This window comes from Coloeus monedula (assembly GCF_965178545.1).
Source record: "Coloeus monedula genome assembly, chromosome: 2".
NCBI classification, from domain to species: domain Eukaryota; kingdom Metazoa; phylum Chordata; class Aves; order Passeriformes; family Corvidae; genus Coloeus; species Coloeus monedula.
The window spans coordinates 93,111,660-93,134,273 of NC_138782.1; positions in this window are offsets into that span (position 1 = coordinate 93,111,660).

Consider the following 22,614-nt stretch of genomic DNA (forward strand, 5'->3'; position numbering starts at 1 on the left):
CCAGCAATTTAAAACAAAAGAGAGCTAGGAAAAAATAATAGTAACAACTTGAAAATAAACTGAATTACATCTGCTACTTACTGACTGAAGGAGCTGCTCCCTCCAACTTCCACAGCTTCATTGCAGATAATATAATGAAGGCACTAAAAGAACCTATGTCATTAAATATTGAACCCATTGTGGAACACAGTACGACCATGGAATCATAGAATCATAGAATGCTTTGTGTTGGAAGGGACCTTAAACATCATGATTAAAGGGTGTTGAGTGTGCTTCTTTTCAGGGAAGCCCTCTTGCATAAAACTACACAAAGGGCATGTATAGTGCTGTCATTGTACTCCCACTTTAGAAATGGAAAAAGCACAGGAATATAGAAAATTATACTCTGCTTTGGGCAAACAATACACTGTGTCACTAGAGTACAGATGATGTCTGTGACACATTGTAAAGAGGGATTTTAATCTTTTAAAAACAGAAATGGTTTAAAAGTCAAAAAAAGGGTTTTACCAGCTGGTTAAATACAGCTGTGACCGTATTACTAATGTATTACAATCCAGTCTCCTCTGTATTGTGCAATATTAAAATAAATAATTCACCACAACCCGTGTTGGCATCCCAAAGCTGTCAATATTATACAAAACTTTGATTTCATTAGATCAGGTCACTGATGTATCAGTGATTCAAGGAGAGAAATTGTGTTACTGAATTACCAATACCATGTCATATCATGCAAATATTTCTTGGTGATTTTCTTTCCAATCTAGTATCTAAACAAATGATCAAAGGAATATTTTAACATGGGAAATAGTAATAGAAAATATGTCCCTTACCATTTCAGATGATTATAAGAATGTCAGAGAATAGTTCATTTTCCCTACACTTTTTTTTCCTGTATCATAAGCCTGGAGACATGAGGTGATGGTGCTCTAGAAATACTGTTCTTGTCTCTTCCATTCCTTTTCTACACTATTTCTGTCTTTTCTCCCATTTTCTCTCACTATGTCTTTCTTCCTTCATACGATTCTGAATAGTTAGGGTTTTGGGGTTTTTTTCTCTATTTACTCCTGGACTTTGTCAGTGTTCTTGTGTAAAATCTGGAGGGTTTTTTGATATGTAACATATACCATGGCTGCATGATTTTCTTTTGATGGCTAATAAATCTGCATCTATATTAGTAAGTAATGTAGTTCAATAGGCATAGATTTGCAGGTCAAATCAAATAGTGCTAAGGACCCAACATCCCCATAATTCACGTTGCAAGAAGCTTTGACTCACACTAGACCTAGTCTGGGTCTGAATGCCAAATCCATACAGCTGAAGCACCTGAAGTGTGAGACAATCTTCTGGTGTAGGTTCATCAGAAAGAAATTCAGTTCATGTACTCTAGAGACACAATGTAGAACAAGGCATTCCAACTGGGGACAGCCAAGAGGTTTTCTTCAAAAGCATTCTCTGGATCTGAACTCAAACACCAATATAGTCATATAACACATTTCAGCAAAACACTCCAAATTTGTTTCTTGCTTTGCAGCTTCAAAATTCTGGTACTTTCCTTGTTTTTCACTTTCTTCTGCTCTTGTGCGTAATTATCCAGTAACTTTTGCTTGGAGTCATTCACAGGTGTAAAGCACAGGCAAAAGATATTACTGTTCTGATTTTCCACCCCCTTTCATTTGCTTCTTGCATTTATAGAGTAGCAGGTTATCGTGAAATCTACCTGGGAGAAGTTCCTGGTCATTCTAGCATTATGTGTTTCTTCCATCTGAGATTAATTCAGTAGAATATGGGAGATCCTGTCTTTTTCTTAACCTAGTACAGTGACAGTGTGCTTTGAAAGAGAGTAAGTAATTTGTGACTTTATATACTAGTCCTTGTGAAATGTCTGTGATAATTTGTTTTCTCTGTGGTTTGCTGTTATATTTTCAAGCTTCATATTATTTTGTAGAACTTTTTAAAAACCGTTTTCTCTGCCTCATCAGGAATCACGCTTCGTTATTAGAATGTTACCGCACCAATAGTGAAATGTCATAACATTGCTCATTTGGTTAACCATAAACTCCTCACAATTTGTTGTGAAACCTGTTATTTTTAATCTTCTCCACAACAGCAAAAGCGAGACTATAAAAAGAAACAGCCATGTTGGCATATACAGGTCATTAAAAGAATGTATGAAAATTATTTCTTTAAAGGTAAAGACTAAAGTCTGTGTCTTATGGCACTCAGCAGCAGTGATCTATCTTTTCTTCTATAAACAAACTGAAATACATTTGATAATTAAAAATCATCACCAGTGATTGTAGGTTTCCAGGGAGAATTCAGTTTATTAATGTTTTTTTTTAATTAGCTGAACTGTGTAATGTTGATATTAAAACCACTGAAAGCATGATTCTCAATGCTGCACAAATGAAAGCAATGCAGTGTTTCATTTACATTCCTCTCCTGCTGTCTGCAGCAGATCTATAAATAGAATAGGCTACACACAGAAATTTATTATTGCAGCTGATAGCAATTTTCATTTGCCAAGGTGTCTGGAGGCATTATCCATGAGACTCATTCTGGTAGACTCTCAAGCTGAGATCCTCACTCCCCAGCTCAGCGGGTGGTCAGTTTAGGAACACACTAATCAACTGCACAAGGACTGTCACAAGACTTACTAATTTCCCTCTGCTAAAAATACAGAAGTTCTTTCAGCTCCAGATTGTCTTCTTTAACCTGATTGCGTAGATATTATAAGCAGATAATGGATTTTTAGAAATCACATGTATTTGACATTTTCTCAGTGCTCATCCTAGTGTTTACACCATTATTGGAAAACCAAAATGACTGTGATTTGATACAACATACGCCATGTCTTCTGCATTCATACCCACAGGCACATGTGACCTTATAAAGTATAAAGCAGACATGTTTCTGTTCAATACTGAGGATGTACATGAATACTGAGCAATCACATGAACTGACCTATCTAGCTGTCATCTAATTTCGGCCATAACACAGGGAGAAAATCAAATAAGACCTTTTGTGAAATTATATTTATAGTAAGGGATAGATGGAAACATCTTGGACTTTTGTTTTCCTATCCATTTTTGGTTTTCCTACCTTATCTGTCATTGTGCTATCTTTGAATACTATTAAAAAAAAAAAGGTACAACCAGAATATGCACATTTCTAAATGTTGGTTTTCTCACCCCTCAAGACTGATTATAACTTATTTTTACCCTTGCCTATTCTAATATTCTTTCTGTGACTGAGAACATGAGTTATATGATAGCAGAGATATTACCTGTTTATTCTGTTTCAATTTCAATATAATCACTACTTCAAGTGTTCATATTTCAGGATTTTTTACATCCTACTGTATACATTCAAGCTATATGTAGTACCTGAATACACAAATTATGCTTCAATTTGCAAAATAAACTAGTAGCCTTCATTTTTTGTTCTCACATACTTTCATTTTTTCAGACATAATAGAAGATCTGTTTTCCTGTAGCAGTTATTTTGACTATGCTATGAAAGCAGCAGCACAAACAACTAGTGAGACATTAGAAAAGTCACATATCTTACCATGAAAAGAAAGATAAATTAAAATATCAAATTAAACCCAAAAGAAACTGTCAACTCAAGTCACCAATAAGGCAATCAGGCATGTCTAATGCCAGGACCACTAGTAAAAATAAAGAGATCTATCACAACCATAAGTCAGATGTGACAGATTTTCTGTAAGTGTAAAACCTATTCTGCTTGTTTTGAGTGCATTTTGGTACTTATATTTTTGTTGTTGTTGTTTTAATTTAAATTTGCAAGTGATGAAGAAAATTGGTATTGTGAATGCCCTAAACTCTACACTGGAAAACTCTGCCAGTTTGCAACTTGTGATGAAAATCCATGTGGAAACGGTGCTACATGTTTTCCAAAGTCCAGGCAAGATGTTGTTTGCTTGTGTCCATATGGAAGGTCTGGGATCCTCTGCAGTGATGGTAAGAACCATTTCCTTCATGCATTGGTCATAGTTTCTATCATTTGTAGAAGCTGTGGTAAGAAACATGTCAAATGTTTTGAAGGTAAAACACTGAAAGTCACCACCTCCCCCCCTAAAACCAGCCCAAAATCACAGACAAAGAATGGCTGAGCTGATCACTGTTCCCATATGTTGTTTCATAAAAGTTCCAGCCAGGGAAAGGGAGACAGAGGGATCAAAGAAGCTGGGACTTTACTCAGAGAAGCTGGGAAACACCAGCAGGTAGCATCTGATGTTTTAGTAAATCACCTGGAGAAAAGCTAAGAGATTCAAGTGAGGCATCCTTTGAAGAAATTGATTTCTCCTGTATTTTGATTTTTCCTCTGCTTAGGGAAGCATTACTTTGTACATTTTGCATAAAAATGCAGTGTATAAAGAATACTTTCTGGATTATAAAAATACTACCATGTACCGTAATTTGATTAATTTTTCAGGTCAAAAATAAGGACAAATTAACATTTACTAAATGCTTGGCAATGAAACAGAAGATGGGATGAAAAGAAAATAAAACAAAGTAAATAGGTCACTTTGACTAAGATTATCAAAGGAAGGACTTTTACTCCTCAAGCATTGATTATAATGATAGTTCTAGGTCAGAAATTCCTGTGTGTGAGCATCCAAGGTATTGTTTTCCCCTAACAATGAATGTAGCAAGAAATAATGATTGAAAAACCTACACATAGAAAATAGTCACTGGTTCTGAGCTTATTCAGTGGTGCGCATGAAGTGCCTTTACAAATAAATATTAAACAATGATCAGGTTGGTTTTGTCATATCATATAAATATTTAAGTCTTATGTAAACTTTTTATTTCCAAAATTTTCAGTAGATGAACATTTATGTTTTATCTTTTTTTCACGTAACCATGATACTTGATAGCAAATAGAAGAGGTGAGTATGTGAAACATGTATGATAATTTCTTGGCAACCTTTCCTAGCTTGCAGTGGCAATATACTGGGACTTCATTTGCTGTATTTCTAGTCATCCAGGCTTCATTTCTTTGTTCCTTCTCAATTCCACTGCATCCTCTTTAAAATGAGGCTTGAGAGCTGATTCAAGGTGATATACTCAAGGTGTGTTAATGCCACTACTTTATACAGTGGTCTTTGACATTTTTCTGTTTTACTCTCTGCCCTTTACTTAACCAGTTCTTCCATTCTGTTGTCTGAGTACACTGATGTATTCATGAAAGTGCTTATTAAAACATCTAACACCTCTTCCTTTGAATGCTGATGGTGAGGTCAGAGCCCACCATTCTGTATTTAAGGCTAGGACTGTTCCTGTAATCTAACCCAATTTTCATCTGTCAACACTGAGTATCATCTAATGCTTTTTCCCTGTACTTGTTCAATGAGGCTCTTCTGCAACACTTTGTATTTAACTGTCTCTAAATTAAGAGACTACATAAAAATTGAGGGCCTAAATTGAGAGAAAGTACAGAAATTCAGTAGTTTGATTAGACTACAAAACTGGAGTCTTTGAAAGCACAGAAAGAATTAATTTTAATTAGTGGAAAGGGAAAACTGTCTGGATCATCACCATAAGCAAGCAAAACAGGAAAGAACACACAGCTTTGTAGGACAGAGTATAAATCTAAGGCAATAAGCCCACAACATAAGAAACTATTATTGCAATATGAAAAATTATTTTATTGAACTGTGTCTTAAGAGTTTAGAAAGAATAGAAATAAACTGAGCACAGACAGAAGTCTCAAAATGAGCTGCAAAAGGCCCCTTCATCACATTTTCTAAAACAAAGACAGGAGAAAGAGAGCCACGATGCAGTGGAGGCTGGATGTACCCTTATGGATATCCCTAGCAGCATCAAAGCCATACTTCTGGGGAGATATTTGAAGATAATGATAGATTGCCTAATTAAAATGGTAGAACAATTTAAATTATTTTAGAAGCAGAAGGCAAAGTTAATTGTTTACTATGACAAAATGTGTGTCCCAGATAATAAATTTAATAGAAAGAAGTGGTCCATAAAAATTAAGGCATAGAAGGACACATTTTAAAAGAATCATCTTTTGTTTAAGGTATGAAATAATATTGCCTCTACTATTCAGATTATAACCTAATGCTTGCTACTTTGTGTCTGAAACACTGAAGAAAAGCTGTTTATCAAAATGTTTATCAAATAATAGTTGGTCTTCATCAACACAAAACAAGCAAGATGTCACAGTGATTATTTAATAAAATGAATATAACTAATGTGCCAAATAGAATTGGAATTTCATGCCATCTTGGCTGCTCCTACCAATAGAGATTATTTACAAAAGACAAAAGATAAATAAAGATATGGACAGAGCCATAAAGAAGCTCACACAGATCTTGCACGTATCAGAGCTCCAATTGCCATCTGTTAAGGCTTGGAAGTCAATACAAAGAACGACAGCAATCTTTAGAAGTATTTAAGGAAAAGTTATAATAAAACTATTGCCACTATTACATGAAAAAAAAAAAAAAGTAGAAAAAAAAAAAAGAAGAAAAACCAAATTGCTTGACATGACAAGTTAAAAATACATCATTTTATGGGAAATGTGTAACATTCAAAAAGTGAAGGAAACTATAGGACTATTTTAAATATGACAAATGAGACAAAAATGGAAGGACAGATAGTATCTTCTGTTAGACAAACCTATACAAATACAGAAAAATAGACAAGGTCTGGGAGTAACAAGGACTTTTCTTACGTTTCTGCATCAGATGGAACATACTGCAGTCTAAGCAGGCCGGTAACAATGGCTCTGAGTTTATCTGAGTTATGCTGGGCTAAGGAATGAGCGCTTCGGTGGCTCGATGCCACGTTTATTCCACAGGGTCCCTCGTGGAGACGCTCAGGCAGCGCTCTGCCAGCACCTACACGTGCCCACGATCTCACCTTCGCAGGCGGTCGCGAACAGCCCCTCACACACAGTCTGTGCACAAACTGGAGACAGGGAGGCGAGAGGGGTTCTCTGCATGCGATTCCAAGGTGTTTAATGGTGCAAACACAATTGAAGGGAAACAGAGACAAAAAACCAAGAACCAAGCCCATGCCAGTTTTATCCCGAAGGGTCCCAGGGGTGGGCAGAGCATCAGAAGCCAATGGTCTGAGGGCCAGGGGGCAGAGGCAAGGGTGAGTGATATAACAAGGACCAATGGGAGAAGGGATGGGAGGGGGGAGAGAGTCAGTAGCCAGTGGAATCTCGGTGAAGGGAGAACTTTCTAGCACAGTGGTTTACAGAGACACCACTTCGAAGTAACATAGGGGGTGTAAAGTGGACTTAGCTGCTGCAACACACTATGCTTGTTTCAGACATCAATAAAAGCTTCCTAAAAGCATGTCCATTTTTCCAAAAATACACAGCAAGATGCATTATCTCTCACTACACATTTTTCTTGCTTTTATCACTAGATGACCACATTACTTTGACTGCAAGTTGACCATTATACGTTGAAATGTCTCTCAAGAACCTCTGCAGCTACAGCGTAATGGGCCAAGGGGAGAGGGTTGACAATATAAAACAGAAGAGGACAGGCTATGTTGGTCAGGTGGAGGACAGGGCCAGACAAGCATTCTGACCAGCCAACTATTTACATGGGACTGGCCCTTTTTGTCTCTGTATCTCTCTATTTTCCACACTTGTTCCTCCACAAAATCACCTAATTTCCTCCCTTAGACATCCATAAATCCTGTGCTATTCCAAAATGCTCTTCACTACATCCCATAATCTGTCCCACACCCCATGGCAGTTACACCCCTCTGTCCAAAAGGTGAGCCGGTGTTGACTCATCATGGGGTGTGTCACACCTTAGTACTAGGGCTGAAGGCAGCCTGAGAGCCCTGGGAGGGGTCTGGACAAGGTGTTCCTTCCTCTGAATCCTTAATTTGGGTTCCTGTCTGCTGTCGTGCTCTGTGCTCCTCTGGGATTATGGAGATGGACCTGTGACAGACTGGTGGCTCCTGGGGTAGGGCTGGGACGTGACTGTTGATTTGTGGAGTTAAATGCCTCCGAGACTTCCAGCTTGTCTGGGGGGTGGGGTGGAGGGGAGGAGAACACCATCAATATGCAACACTTTGGAAAAGAGACTTTGTCTACATGGGCAGATTGACTAATTCCCCCAAGTGACTTTGTTTCTTTAAGCTGCAGATAAAGGGATCTATATCATTTAAACTGAGTCCAGTTATTGAGCTCTGGCTTTTCAGTAGATTTGTGTGAGAGCAGCCAGCATTCAAGCCCTTAGTCTGATAAATTTCCTTTCATATTTAAATTAGTAAAAAGTTGCTTGCATTTTCTTTTTTGCTGACTATAAATCTCCTCCAGTGTTTAGTATCACGGAGTTGATTACGGTTGTTAAATTGCTACCATCTCTGTAATCAGCCTTTTTTTTTTTTTTTCTATTTTTGTTACCGCTTCTATCTAAACACAGAATGGAGGCATTTCCTGGTTTGTACAGGAAATTGACACAATCTGTAAAATACAAGATCAGTATGTTTGAAATATTGCAAGAAATAATATAATGAATGAATATAATCTTGAATATAATGCAAGAAATTTTGATATATAAGATGCAGAAATTTTAAATAGTAAATATCAGTATATCATTGTACTGTGAAGTTGTAATGGCCTCATAAATGCAAGTGAAGCAGGAATGGTTCATTCACCAAGACCAGAAATGAACACCTGGACTTCTAAACTGTCAATGTTGTTGGTAATTATATGTCTCACAAGAAAGGGAGCTCTTCTGGGAAGCTGTTGGTCATAACATGAGGCCTTTTGCTACGCCAAGAATCAAGAGCAAGCACTTTGTAAGTACAAATACAAATTTGAAGGGAGAAGGATTTCAAAGGCATGTGCATTGCTAAGATGAGTAATTGTGTCATTTACAGTGTTTCGACCAAACTTCAGTGGTTTAGTTTCACATATGTTCACATATGTGACAACGTGAAGCAGAGTCCTAACTGTGACACTGTATTTAGCAAACACACCCTGAAAAGGGTCATTCGCGGCACACATTCACAGCAATCTGTAAGGTTCTTCCTTGAAACATTTCTGAGCAACACTTATGGTAATGTTTCACAGTCCAGAGGATTCCAGCAGGTTTTCTGTAGGGTGTATTCCCCCATGTATAAAATTCATTTCAAAGTGTTGAAGTGGGAATAGTCACTTGCTTCAAGTTCTGTAGAGTGAAAATCAGCCTGCAAGCGAATTGTTTCCATGCAGCTATGTTTGGCACACAATGTCACCTTCAGAGCTGTTTGGGTCTGCAGACTGAATTGTGCAGTTCGGTGACAACAGATGCCCAAAAGGAATTTCCTCAGCTAAAAAAATCTGCTTTGCAAGGTTCCTGGTTAGTGATAAAAGACCTTGGGGAATGCTGATCAGAGTTGCTCTTCTTACTGTTTAAGAGAATTTATTTTCTGGGTCATTTTGTTTTCACTGGGCCTTAATTTCTCCCACCCCTCCAGCATGAGGAATGTCAGAAAAATTGTAAAAAACATGCATAGGCACACTCACACACTATTAATGTCACTGCTCTACTGACAGTTTTTCAGAATCATATTTTCATCCCTTAGCAGTGAAATCACTTATTATTTCAAATTTCAGTTCCCAAAGTATAACTCTGATGACTCCATGATTACTGATGCCACAGGACAAGTAAAAGGAATCCATAAGTCCTGGAGGTGGGGAGGGGAAGGCGTACAACTGAATGACCCGTTAAGTGGATCACTAACTCCTGATACAACAGTCTTCCAGACTTCATGAGTATTTTAATACCACCTTGAATCCTCATCTGGCACTGCACCACCCTGCAGCTCCAGCACCCCTTATCTTTTCCTCCTTGGACTTCCCAGAGTTTCTAGTGAGAAAAGTGGGTTTGCATGGCAAGGTTACCCTGCAGCCTATGGTTAAGACCATGGTGAGGCAGCTGTTCCCCTGCAGCCCATGGAGGCCCACAATAGAGAAGATATCCACCTGCAGGCTGTGGAGGATCCCAGGCTGTGACCCCACGGGAAGCCTGCACTGTAGCAGGGTCTGGCAGGGCCTGTGGACCCATGAAGAGAAGAGCCCACACTGGAGCAGGTTTGATGGCAGGACTTGTGACCCTGTGGGAAACCCACGCTGGGAAGAACTGTAGCCTTGGAAAAGATTCACGCTGGAGAAGTTAATGGAGGACTCTCTCCCATGGGAGGGACTCCGCACTGGAACAGGGGAAGACCATGAATAGTCCTTTCACTGAGGAGGAGGGAGTGGCAGAGGCCTCATCCACAGCCTCTATGCCCCATCACCCTGTGCCAGTTGTGCAGGAGGAAGTAGAGAATTCAGAATTCAGAAGTGAAGTTGAACCCAGGACGAAGGGAAGGGGCAGGGACAAATGTTTTAAAAACTGGTTTTATTTCTCATTATCCTACTCTCATTTGATTGACAGTTTTTCTCCAAGTCAAGCCTGTTTTTCCCATGACAATAACTGGTTGTCACGGGATGAGCACAGACAAGCCCTGCCTTAGCCTCAGAATTCAGCAGCAGTTTAAATTTAAGGAATCACTCTGGTCTACAAGTTCTAATTATGGCAAATCAGATTTATTAATTAAATGAATAGTTTCTTAAACAGACAAGAGACAACAGGTGAAAGATCTTAATCAGAATTACTTTCTACACAGTATAAAGCTAAAGAATTACTTTATACTGTAGATTACAGCATAACATAGAACAGTGCACTACATCAAGGGACCTACATTAAAACTAGCAAAAGAAATAGTATTGATTAGGAGTCAAATGTAACTTACCACTGGAATGACAATAATGTGCACAGATTCCTTCACTTAATCCCTGGGGAGTAACTGTGAAGAGTCCCTACTCACAGGAGAAACTCCACACAGTTCCAGGAAAATGTACAGGTTTCTCTTTGTGAATGTTTGGAGTGGCTTTTATGGTCGTAGAGTGAGGTGTCTATCAGTCAGAAATCTGGCTTATCTTCCCAGATCTCACTTCAACAGCAAGATGTTCATTGGCAGCTGGGAGATGCCTGACCAGTGTTAACCCCATAGTGCCAAAATAACTCACTACAAGACAGCTTGCCCTGCTTGAGTTATCTGACGGGTTAAGTAACAATAAATAAGTTTGGTGGGGGCTGCAATGCCCTGCTACACTGGTGAGTGATGTTTCCCTGTCCTTATCGCAAGCCACAAAATTTTATTCTAGTTTCTCTGTCCATCTGAGGAGGAGATTGACTTAGATGCTTTGGTGGGCACCTGGTGTCCAGCCAGGGTCAACCCACCACAGCTTGGAAGACTGTAAAGTACAATACTTGGTAGTAATTTCCATTCCTTTTTCAATATTGTCTTTGCAAATAATTTGTCTTTGCAACAGACCTGTGTATCACTTAGGGAAGACTGGCTTGAGAGCTGCTCAAATGAAAGGAATTTGAGGTTGCTGGTCAACAGCTGGCTGAACATGAGCCACGTGTGCCCAGGTGGCCAAGAAGGCCAATGGCATCCTGGCCTATACCAGCAATAGTGTGGCCAGCAGGACCAGGGCAGTGATTGTCCCTCTGTACTCAGCACTGGTGAGGCCACACCTCAAATGCTGTGTTCAGTTCTGGGCTTCTCACCAAAAAACACATTGAGGTGCTGGAATGTGTCCAGAGAAGGGCAATGAAGCTAGTGATGCTCTCTACGGCTACCTGAAAGGAGGCTGTAGCGAGGTCGGGGTCAGCCTCTTCTGCCATGTCTCAAGGGGCAGGACAAGAGGAATGTCCATAAAATGCACCATGGGAGATTCCGATTAGATATTACCAAAAAAAATATGATTGAAAGCGTAGTTAGACATTGGAATATGCTGCCCAGGAAGGTGGTGGAGTCACCGTCTCTGGAAGTGTTTGAGGCATCTGGATGTGACACTTCGGGGTACGGTGATTGTGGTGGTGGTGCTGGGTTTTTGGCTGGACTGGATGATTGTGAAGGTCTCTTCGGACCTTGATATTACTGTGTCCCACAGCCATAGGGAGGAGAGGAGAGAAGAGCCAGCAGGCAGGAATTGTGCAGCAAGATTGATTTATCTAATTATTTTACAAACTCTTTTATAGACCTTTTTCTTCATAGTCTAATTGGACAAAGGATCAGCCACCCCCTGGGTGGATTGGCTAGAAATCCTAAACATCTATTGTCAAAATATTATGTACTGTACCATAAACATAGTCCTACAAGGTCACAGGTGTTCATAGTTTACAGAAGTTCTGCTAATCTCTTCGTGAGAGAGAAAAGTATCCCACAGGCTTAGAAAGAAGCAAGAAAATTCTTGCTAGCAGCAATATTGTATCCACACCTTGATGATTCTATAATTGTGTTATTCTCTGAAATATGAGTAGATCTTTAGGAGAACTGCATACTATTCATCCCACACTGTATATGGCTGCTGATCCTGGAGCCAGATACTGAGCTGGCAACTGTTCACAGGTAGACAATGTTAATATAAAAAACGTGTATAATCTGATTGCAGTTCTGTAGCCTGAAGTCTTCATCTCTTTCTATCTCTTTAATCTGTCTTAGTTTTTGCAGTGTATTGTAAAGATGTGGTCCAAGATGTATTGCCAGTGAATGCTGAAGGAACATTAATTTTAACTCATAACAGTAAATTCAAAGATAATTAAACCATTATTCTCTTTTTTCTTGTCACTTTATTCTCTTTGTTAAGATATTTTTCAAACTATAGCTGGTTTTTTTAACTCCCATTTTTTGTGCTCAGCTCTGATAAGATGTACAACATTAGGGAAGTAAGTAATCAACCATATTGATACATTTATATAAGGGGATAACTTGCCGTTATTTGTTTGTGAGTCAGTGGGACATATAACACGTTATTACTTCTTCAATACTGGGAACACAGAAAAGCACAATGATGAATGGCATAGAACTGGCAGAGGGACACAGGACAAGATCAAGGACAAAAAGTTGATAAGAGACTTCAGTACTCTGTCAGAGCAGTGTGTATTTTAAGCACGGTGTTAATTTGAAGCGTGTGAGCAAGGCTCATAATCAAAGACATTGGGACACGTCTCCGTTCTTTACCTCTTCAGACTGTGCACTGCAAGAGCAAGAGTAGGAATCAGTTTGGATGATGTCCAGACATGAAAAATAACCCAATGAGGTTAGCTGTGCCCTCCATTATTTCAACCACTCCCAAACATTTTACAAATAAAGTTTAAAAGGACTGTGTTTCAAGGAACAGATTATACAATTTTCTGCAATCTTGGCCCCATAGCGTTATAATGAAAAGATAGAGAATAAAAGGAAAAGGTGGAGCAAAAACCAACAATTTTGCCAATCACTGTATTTTTCATACAGGGGTATTATTTTTTTCAATTTCTAAGTTAAAAATATGTATGGCAAGCTAGTCTGCATTAAAATCAAACTAATGAAGGTCATTACATGGAAGGAATCTCAAAGACTGAGTGTTTTACAGTGATGCACTTTAACTGATAACTCACTTTTTTATGTGATTGGATAAAGATCTCTTAATAAATAATACTTATTGTCAAGAAGAAACATGATTTAAAATGTGGTATAAAATCTATAAGTGGCAGTTCAGAGACAGATAAAATATGGAATAGCTGTCAAGCTAGATAGATTGAGTTAGCCAGAAATATAAGCTTTTTACTCAGTATTAATTAACATTTCTAAATACATTTTATTCTCCATAGACCAGCATAGGGAGGACTATTTGCAAACATTTACTGCATGTGCCTACCTGCTAAAGATAGGGTGGTTAATTAGACACTGCATCTGACTTCTGCTAGGCGTGAGAAGCTTCTTCAGCACAGTGGAGAAAACTGTGAAGAAGTAAACCAAAATAATGTGTAATGATTTCCATTAAAAGTGCCTGTGGGACTCCTATTGCCTTAGAAAGTATTATTCCCTTTCAGGACCACATGCCTGATAGAGGTATAGCTCCATGTGGTGCTCATGCACCATTTCAGTTTGGATCCAAACACCGTGCATGCACAGGGAGGGACCAGCAATGAGGGGAGCAGGGCTGGGATATGGCATCTGGTTAACAAATGCTGGTAGTGCTTTTGCAAGTCAACAATAAATAAGGACAGTCCAACCAGAGAATTTGAAATTTCCTAAATCTGTTTGTGGGTCTGAGTTGCTCCTCTGGAGGAATGTGCCCTGCTTCCTGCCGGCCTCCTGATAAGCTACCATTATGTAAGTCTTTGTTTGCCCAGATATTTGCAAATTTTTGCAAATTATTTCATTTCTAAGTGTCCTAGGGTTAGTCTTTAAAATCAGAAAAAAAAGTGTTTCCTTGATTTCACTGAGAATGAGTTCAGAAATTCACAACCATTTGGCTTTATGGCAGTGAAGACCAGAGACAAAGATCATGCAGAATGAGAAGGGGTTTCAGGATACAGAGCAGGTAGAATTCAGCCCACCTATCTTTAGAAGTCTGAAATACTTTGACTTACAACCCAATGCTACCTTTTTACTCAATGGGGTGAAGTAAGCATTTTGGAATACCATTCACCTGTCCTGTATAAGGAAGGTGTTTTATGTGAAATCATATCCTAAATGTGCTTGATTTTTCTACTGACATAAAGTGCAACATTAGTAGACATCTATGTCACAGATCATAGAATCATAGAGTTATGGAATGGTTTGGCTGGGAAGGGACCTTAAAGGTCATTCTGTTCCAACCTCCTGCCGTGGGCAGGGACACCTTCCACAGTGTCCCTCCAGCCTGAGGAATCCACAGCCTCTCTGGCCAACCTCTTGAAGGGCCTCATTTCCTTCACAGTAAAAAATTCCTTCCTGATATCTAATCTAAACTACCCTCCTTCACCTTAAGGCCATTCCCCCTTGTCCTATTCCTACAGGCCCTTGTGAAAAGTCCCTCTCCAGCTTTCTTGTAAGCCCTCTTTAGTTACTGGAAGGCTGCTACAAGGTCTCCCCAGAGCCTTTTCTTCTCCAGGCCAAACAATGCCAACTCTCTTAGACTCTCCTATGTCTTCATAGGAGAGGTATTACAGCCCTGTGATCATCTTAGTGGCCTCCTCTGGATTTATTCCAACGGGTCCATACATTTCTTGCATTGGAGGCCCTTTGCCAATCTTAATCCAGCTTTATATGGAGTGCTAGAAGGAGCAAGTAGAAAGGCAAGAAAATAACTCCCCAGTTAGAAAGCTCCAAGGAAGCAGCTGAGACAATGACGTATTTCATGCTGGGGATAAAGGGTTATTCCCTGTTGGGAACAACTTGTCAGGAATAGACTCTTCAGTGATCTCTGCCAGCAAACCAAATTACCTGGCTCTGTGGAGCTACATGAGACAGTTTGCTTTTCCCATTATAAACCGAAGAAGGAAAAGACAATAAACACAAAGGACTCCTTTATTTTAAAATTTTCTTGTCTCCTAAATATTTTGTGGTTTATTAAATAAATGTAAAGAAACAAACGAAAGGGGGGAAAAAGAAAGAAAAAAAAAGGAAGAATACTTCACAGTAAAGGAGCTGCCTGTGTGTCATAGCTTCCTGAGTTAGCAAAAATACAGAATTTGAAACTTCTTCAGTCATGTTCAAGTAATCTAAGGGAATATGGGTGGATAGAAACTAACATCAGATTTAAATATGGGGGAGTTGCATTTTGCCTCCAATGCAGCACATGAATCACAAAGGTCTGAGACTTGAGGTTGTGTTCAGTCAGACTCATTGCCAGTGTCCTTCTAATAAGGACAAAATCACTGCTCCATATGGAAATTTCCTGTCTCCCATTTAAGATCAAGAGCAAGGCATAATGTGCCACATGTGTGGAGTAGAGCTTAATAAACGGGACAGTACACTCTGTACTGCTGCAAACTCCCAGTCTGTGCTAGAAAAGGGTTGCCTTGCCTGTGCCTGCACCTTTTCTCAGATGCAGGTACCAAGGCAATGTCTGCACTTCAGTGCCAGTACAGCAGGTTTCCCAGGCTGCAAATTTAGAAATGGATTCCGCAGTCTAGAGATGTTGATAGCATTTTCACAATTACGTGTTATTGTTTCTCACACCCTGTAAGCATTCAGGTGCTTGGATGTACTTAGACTAGTATAGATTTACTTGGGGAGTATTATGATTCTTTACCAGCATTTCCCAGTGTGGTTTGTGCATGGTGCAGCTCCATATTCCTTCCTCCCCCCGTCTCTCATCCTGCCTTCATTAATAAAGCTGTATCCAGCTACATTTGGTACACAGGTTGGTTGGAGGTAACTGCTCGAATCTTTTAAATCTAGTGTCATACCCAGTCTTTCAGGATTAAGCTGTCAGTCCCCTTTCTCCTCTTTTTACTAAACCATATTGTCAATACGAGCATTGTGTGATCTCTGAGCATCAGCTCCAGGAACTGACTACAGCAGCCTGGCTACTGGGTGCCAGCCCTCAGGGCCATGTAGGTACTTAGCACCAGCTCTCTATTTTCTGTACAGACATGTATAGGCTTGATTTTATTTGTAATTCATGTAGGTCCTATTCACTGTGCTGCAAATTCATCCTTTTATGATGCTTCTTTTTATTATTTCCTCTACCTGTGAAGAATCATTATTCCATAACTTCAACAGCACATCCTTATACTCACTTTCATTCAAATGCTTATCAGAGATGGCATTTCTTTTAACAGGAAAATTTCTTTTTGTATTTTCTTTTGTCAGTCTGAGTCTTGAGTAAATATTACAGTGTACTTTTATTTGTAACAATGTTACCTAGAATCCAGAAGATGGCAGTAGTTGCCAATAATTCATTTTTTAAAATAAGCTTATTTACAAAAGCTGAAAAGTAAAGATATTTATCCTCAGAGGAAAGCCAAACTATATCTGCATGTGTATAAAATATTATAACATATCAAATTATTAGTTTCATTTATAAGTTTTTAAGTTCTAAACCAGACTAGGAAGTAGAACTTGTAAATACATGTGTTAAACATTTTTCCCTAACATTGAATTTATTATTTTTTAATCCAGCTATTAATATTACTCAACCAAGTTTCAGTGGCACAGATGTCTTTGGCTATACCTCATTCCTAGCTTATTCTACAATCCCAAATATCACCTTCTACTATGAATTTCGCTTGAAATTTCAGTTGGCAAACCACCACTCAGCTTTACAAGATAACCTGATTTTTTTCGCTGGACAGAAGGGCCAAGGTAAGCTTTATTTGTATTACTTATCCTTACAAGCTTTCAAATACTCATTAAACAAGTAGGATAAAAATATGAACAGGTTTCTCTTGATTATTTTTAGGATATAATTTCATTAGTGGGAAAATAATTTCTTCAAAACTGTATTGTTTTGTAAAGACAGAGTAATCAATCAGGTTGTATAAATGTTTCTTTTCATTAATGAGAAATATAATTGCTTCCAGTAATTAAACAGTTAATGTGACGTAGTATATTTCTGAACACAATAAATGGAAACCAGGAGGTCAAGGTTCCTTTTTTCAGTTGTAAACATAAATTTCATTGTTGATCATTGAGCTCTGTGTTATTTACATAAAACAGGAGACCCTAAACTCTGAGATCTCTCAGTGCAAGTTAACCCAGGCTATCTACGAGTAAGTTGAGCTACAGTCTGTATAGCAAAGCATTCAACTTGGTCTGACTAACACAGCTGAGAAGCAGTTTATGTAGCTCTACTTACAGCATTTGTACTAAGATTTTAGCAATACTGAAGGTGTCTCCTCACAGCACCCCTCTGCAGCAAGCTGCATGGCACAGCATGGCATGGGCTAAAATAGTAATACTACTTGTGTTCTGTCCATCTCAGCATTACTCCAAACAGAAGCCATAATATTGATGAAAGTTGAGAAAAATTTTATATAATATGACACAGACATAAAGCAGTCATAGATCATAGATACTTCAAAAGAAGCAAGTAACTTATTTTTATCTTAATTGTTTCTGCCATTGGATCATGACCTAACTTTTTGGGTTTGGAGCTGTCCTATGGGATTGTTGAAGCCTAGGATGGAGGTTGGGTGATTTGTCTTAGTTCTAAACCCATCAGAGCAGGAGAGTGATTTAGGTATGTTAATAGAAGTCTCAACTACTATAGTAGACGCTTTACCATATCTAAAACATCACATGAGTTTTGCAGAAATGGCCCTTGACCTACAGGAACCTTACACTTATGCTGAACAGTATCAGAAAATTAATGCTTCAGAAGGCTGAAGGAGGGAAGAAATTATTATTTACTGTTTTAAGATACTGAGCTCCCAAAATGCATAATTAGAAATCAATTTTGGGGAGGGATTATGCAATTACATATATATCTAACAAAACAATTGCAGGATATCACATCAGTAGTTTACAGGATGTCTTCATTTGCTATGTTAATACATTTGATATTTTCTTAGGTCTTCCTTTCTATTAAATTTCTTTACTTAAGTTCCTATACCCTCTGGGGCTTCTTCTCCTTTCTCCCTGTGGCAGACTTCCAGGAGTCAGACTGTTGCAATGCAAACTAAAACTTGTTAGCTTAGAACAGCTCAGCAGTTTATCTATGATATAATTAAGTCTGCTGCTTTTCATTTGCAAAGATCCTGTCAAATTTAGCTAGTGCAGCTCAGCAAATCAGCTGCACTTTAGTGTGCCATGAGACCCTGGTACTTAATTTATCAGGTTGTTTACCCAAATTAGCCTAACACAAATTGGTATTAACCACTCTGAATGCATTTAAAACTCTACTTCTATCTGTGTGGAAATCAGAATTTGCTAAGTTTTTCCAAACTTCAGCAAAAGACATGGTCAGACCTGGTTGATCCTGCTAACTGAACTACATTCACATTATTTTAACTACATCCAGGTATAACTCCCCATGCCACATTTTATTTCTGTGACAGTCACCATTCACTCGCAGGCAGCTTTTCCTTTCCCTTGCTATTACAGTTCACTCCCAGGCAGCTTTTCTTTTCACTCACTAATTATTTATTTTTGTGGATGGATGAAATATTGTCTTTCTTTTTTGGGTAGCTGAGTAGAAACAGCGCACGGAGTTGAAATTACCTAAAACCTTTCCATCTAATCATTCAGAAAAGAGCATTCAAAAGCCTGTGTCTGCATCATTAAATTTTTATAAGAAGCTCTGTTGTAATACGAACACAAAGAAATTGCTAGAACATTCTTTTCAATGACATGAATGAGCCACCACATTCAGTCATGTTTCTGCAACCTTGGGAACTGAATTTCAAGTACCTGTTTGAAACATTTCCAATTGTAGGAAGTATAACCAAACAAAAATTATACCAATTAATTCACTGTCTTTATTCAGAATGGAGAAAATGCAAACATGAAAAATAGAACACCAATGGTATGAAATAATCTGATTCTTTTTCAGTTACAATAATCAAAAGAGAACACAAAAAAATTTGCTTAAATATAAAAGATACATGGCACTAACATTGGTCTCAGAGGCCTGCCTGCAGGGTGTACCCTGTACTGTCAGAAGTCATTGTGGAATGTAGGTCTTGGAATCATATTTGGCTGAACTGAGTTTAAAAAAAAGGTCTTACTGGTGTCATTTTTATTAATGAGAATACTAGCATTCTGGGTTTATTATGCAGTTGTCAGGCAGAAACCTGGCTTTTTATTACTTTGCATATCATTTGTGCGTGTGTGTGAACACTGCAGTACGGCAGTCGGGCATTTCTGCAGCCCCATGTCCAACGATGGGTGGGCAGCAGTGCTCCTGCCAAGGGCAACACTCAACAAGCACAGAGCAATGAGGTGATGGTAAAATGCTGTTGGTAATTTGCTATTTTCTCATTAGTTTAAATTGTTGGGGAGACTGAGCACCCCACATTTGAACTACCAGAAAGCAGTTTCTTGTCAAAAGACTATCACTTATTTCACCAAGAAAGTGCTCTTGTTTTAAAAATTTACTGAGTATTGAACAATAATGCTCTCAACAGGAGGAGCATGAGGATTTTCACAGCCAGTGATCTTCCAGTAAGGAAGTATTTTTAATATTTAATTTGCATCTTCCCCTTTCTCCATTTCATCCCATTTCTTTTAGTTAGCATTCTCTTGCAGCACCCTACCTGATTCCCCTCCAGTGTTGTCTCTGCCCAAACCATGGGCATCAATTTCATGGCTAACCTCTTGTGAGTTACTGTGAAATTCTGTCCCAATAAACAGTTAAAGTTAAAAGTTGTCTCATTTATGCAGACTATTAATATTATTTTATTCTGCCCCAACCCCGACAGAGTTCAAGGCCAGGTTGGATAAGGCCTTGAGCAACCTGATCTAATCAATGGCGTCCCCAATGGCAGTGGGTGCTGGGACTAGATTATGTTTGGGGTCACTTCCAACCCCTCAACAGTCTATGATTCTATGCTTATCTTCACTTCAATTTTTTTCACTTCAAATCAAGTCTGTTCTGTAGAGTGCTGACACTGTTGCACTTCTTTAATACACTTTAATTCTGAAAAAAGCATTTTAAAAGTTCAGAAACCCTTTTAAATAACAGTTTGTCTTTCATGTGCTTCCTCTACTTTTGCAGGTCAGATCACAGAAGTACATTGCAGACACTGCTGAAAATAGAAACTTGAGTAAAAAGAATTGTTATTTTCAGTTTGAAAGTCCTTCACCAGTAATCTGACAGTGCAACTAGAAGCAATGGAATTTCATTTAGTCATGAACAAATCATTGTAATAAAAAATAAATAGTGTTTGTGTTCTATACAGCTGGATGCAACTGCACACTTTCTACAGAGGCAGTGTATTCATATCCTTTGGAATAAGGATTTCCTTTTCTTTTTCTATATATTCCCATTGCACCAAAATAGTAACTCTATAGAAAAAACAAACTTCTGTATAGAAAAAGCACGGTGTACAGCATGTTCACTTCCAGAATATGAGATAAGGGAAATACGGCAGTTTTGGCTGTGAAGCAGCTGTGTACAGAGCTTCAGTGGGAGGACAATATAAGTAGCATTGTTTCCTGGGGAAAAGCCTAGTCTGACTTTTGCAAATGAAGAAAATTTCCCATGAATTTGAAACAGGGGCATCAAGACACATTTGAAATAAGGGCCACCATGTGACATTGGAAGAACAAATAGGAAGAGACCTTCCCTGGAACAAATACAAAATAAGACAGCCTTATGAAAACAGAAGAAAATATCAAATGAAATACAGTGTACAGGCATGAAATTGAGCACTGAATTGCTTGAATTCCCAGGAGAGTTGGAAAAAGAAATGGATGGCTTTGAATTTCAATTCAGGACATCCTAAGGCAGGAGTGAGAACGTTCTTCATTTTCACCATTGTTCGTATCCTGGTTCTTTTACTGTACCAAATGTGTGTGCCGAAGAATGGTTGGGGTTGATAAAAAGACACAAGGTGATCAGGTTTTCTCTAAGCAATGGTGGTTCCTCTCTTGCCTGCATGAGAAGAGAGACTGGATTCTCTTTAATGATGCCAGTGTAAAAATGTGTTTATTTGGATGACCAGGAATAGGTCCAGGAATTTATCTCTCACTCATGGGCTTTATGTCAGACTTAAAATCCTTCAAATGAGATTTTACACTATAGTTACTAAAAGTACAAACACTTATAGCATGCAAGCCTAAATGTAAAGAAATTAAATTATTTATGGCAAACTGGCAAATTAATTAGTTCTAACCTGAAAGTAAAGAAGGCTTAAAGAATTAAAGCACTTGGCTGACCAAGGAAATTCCATCAATGAACATCCGAGAGCCATCTTAATTGGGGGCTGGTGCAATAAAGTCTCCAGGTGCTGTTGAGTCAAGGGCAGCTGAAGGAGCTTGACAGAAGCTGCTAGAGCTTCTTCACACCCATGTCCCTGTTACTCCCCTTGCCTCAGAGCAACAGGTGGCCTCTGGTTTTGAGGCTCTTGAAGTTCTTATAATGATAGCTGAAAGCATCCTGGAATAGGATTAAGTCAGGGCCTATTCTTGCATGCAACTTGAAATTTCAATTTATCTTTTTTTTTTTTTTTTTTTTTTTAAGATTTTAGAGAAAGTTTAAAATTTATTCATATTCCAGGGGGAAGGAACAGCAATGACTGCTAAATCCACCAGGGCTGGCAGGTTTTGTCAATGTCACTAACTTAACTGTAGTATGAAAAAGATCTTGCTCCAAAAAGCCTATAAATGTTTAAAATCTCTGCAGTTTCTATTTTAAATCCACAAGAATACTGGAAATAATCTTACAAGTTAAATCATGAATATTAGAAATATATAGGAAACTAATAACCTTCCTGGCTAAAATTTTGCTAAACATAACTTCTCAGTGGATTTGGAGTATATCTTACACACTGGTGTTCACTAAATCCTGAAATAAGTAGTTATCCTTTTTTTTGTCTTTTCAGGTCTGAATGGAGATGATTTCTTGGAGTTAGGCCTCCGTAATGGGAGAATGGTGTATAGCTACAATCTAGGTTCTGGCACAGCAACAATCATTAGCAAACCACTTGATCTGACACTCAATATTCATGTCATCCATCTTGGCAGAAATCTCCAGAAAGGCTGGCTGAAGGTAAAAAAGCAATTCCTTTAGAAGGATAGAAGGATAGCTTTTAGATGAAAGTGTTCTCTGTGTTTTTTCACATTTTATATAGAAAATTTAATT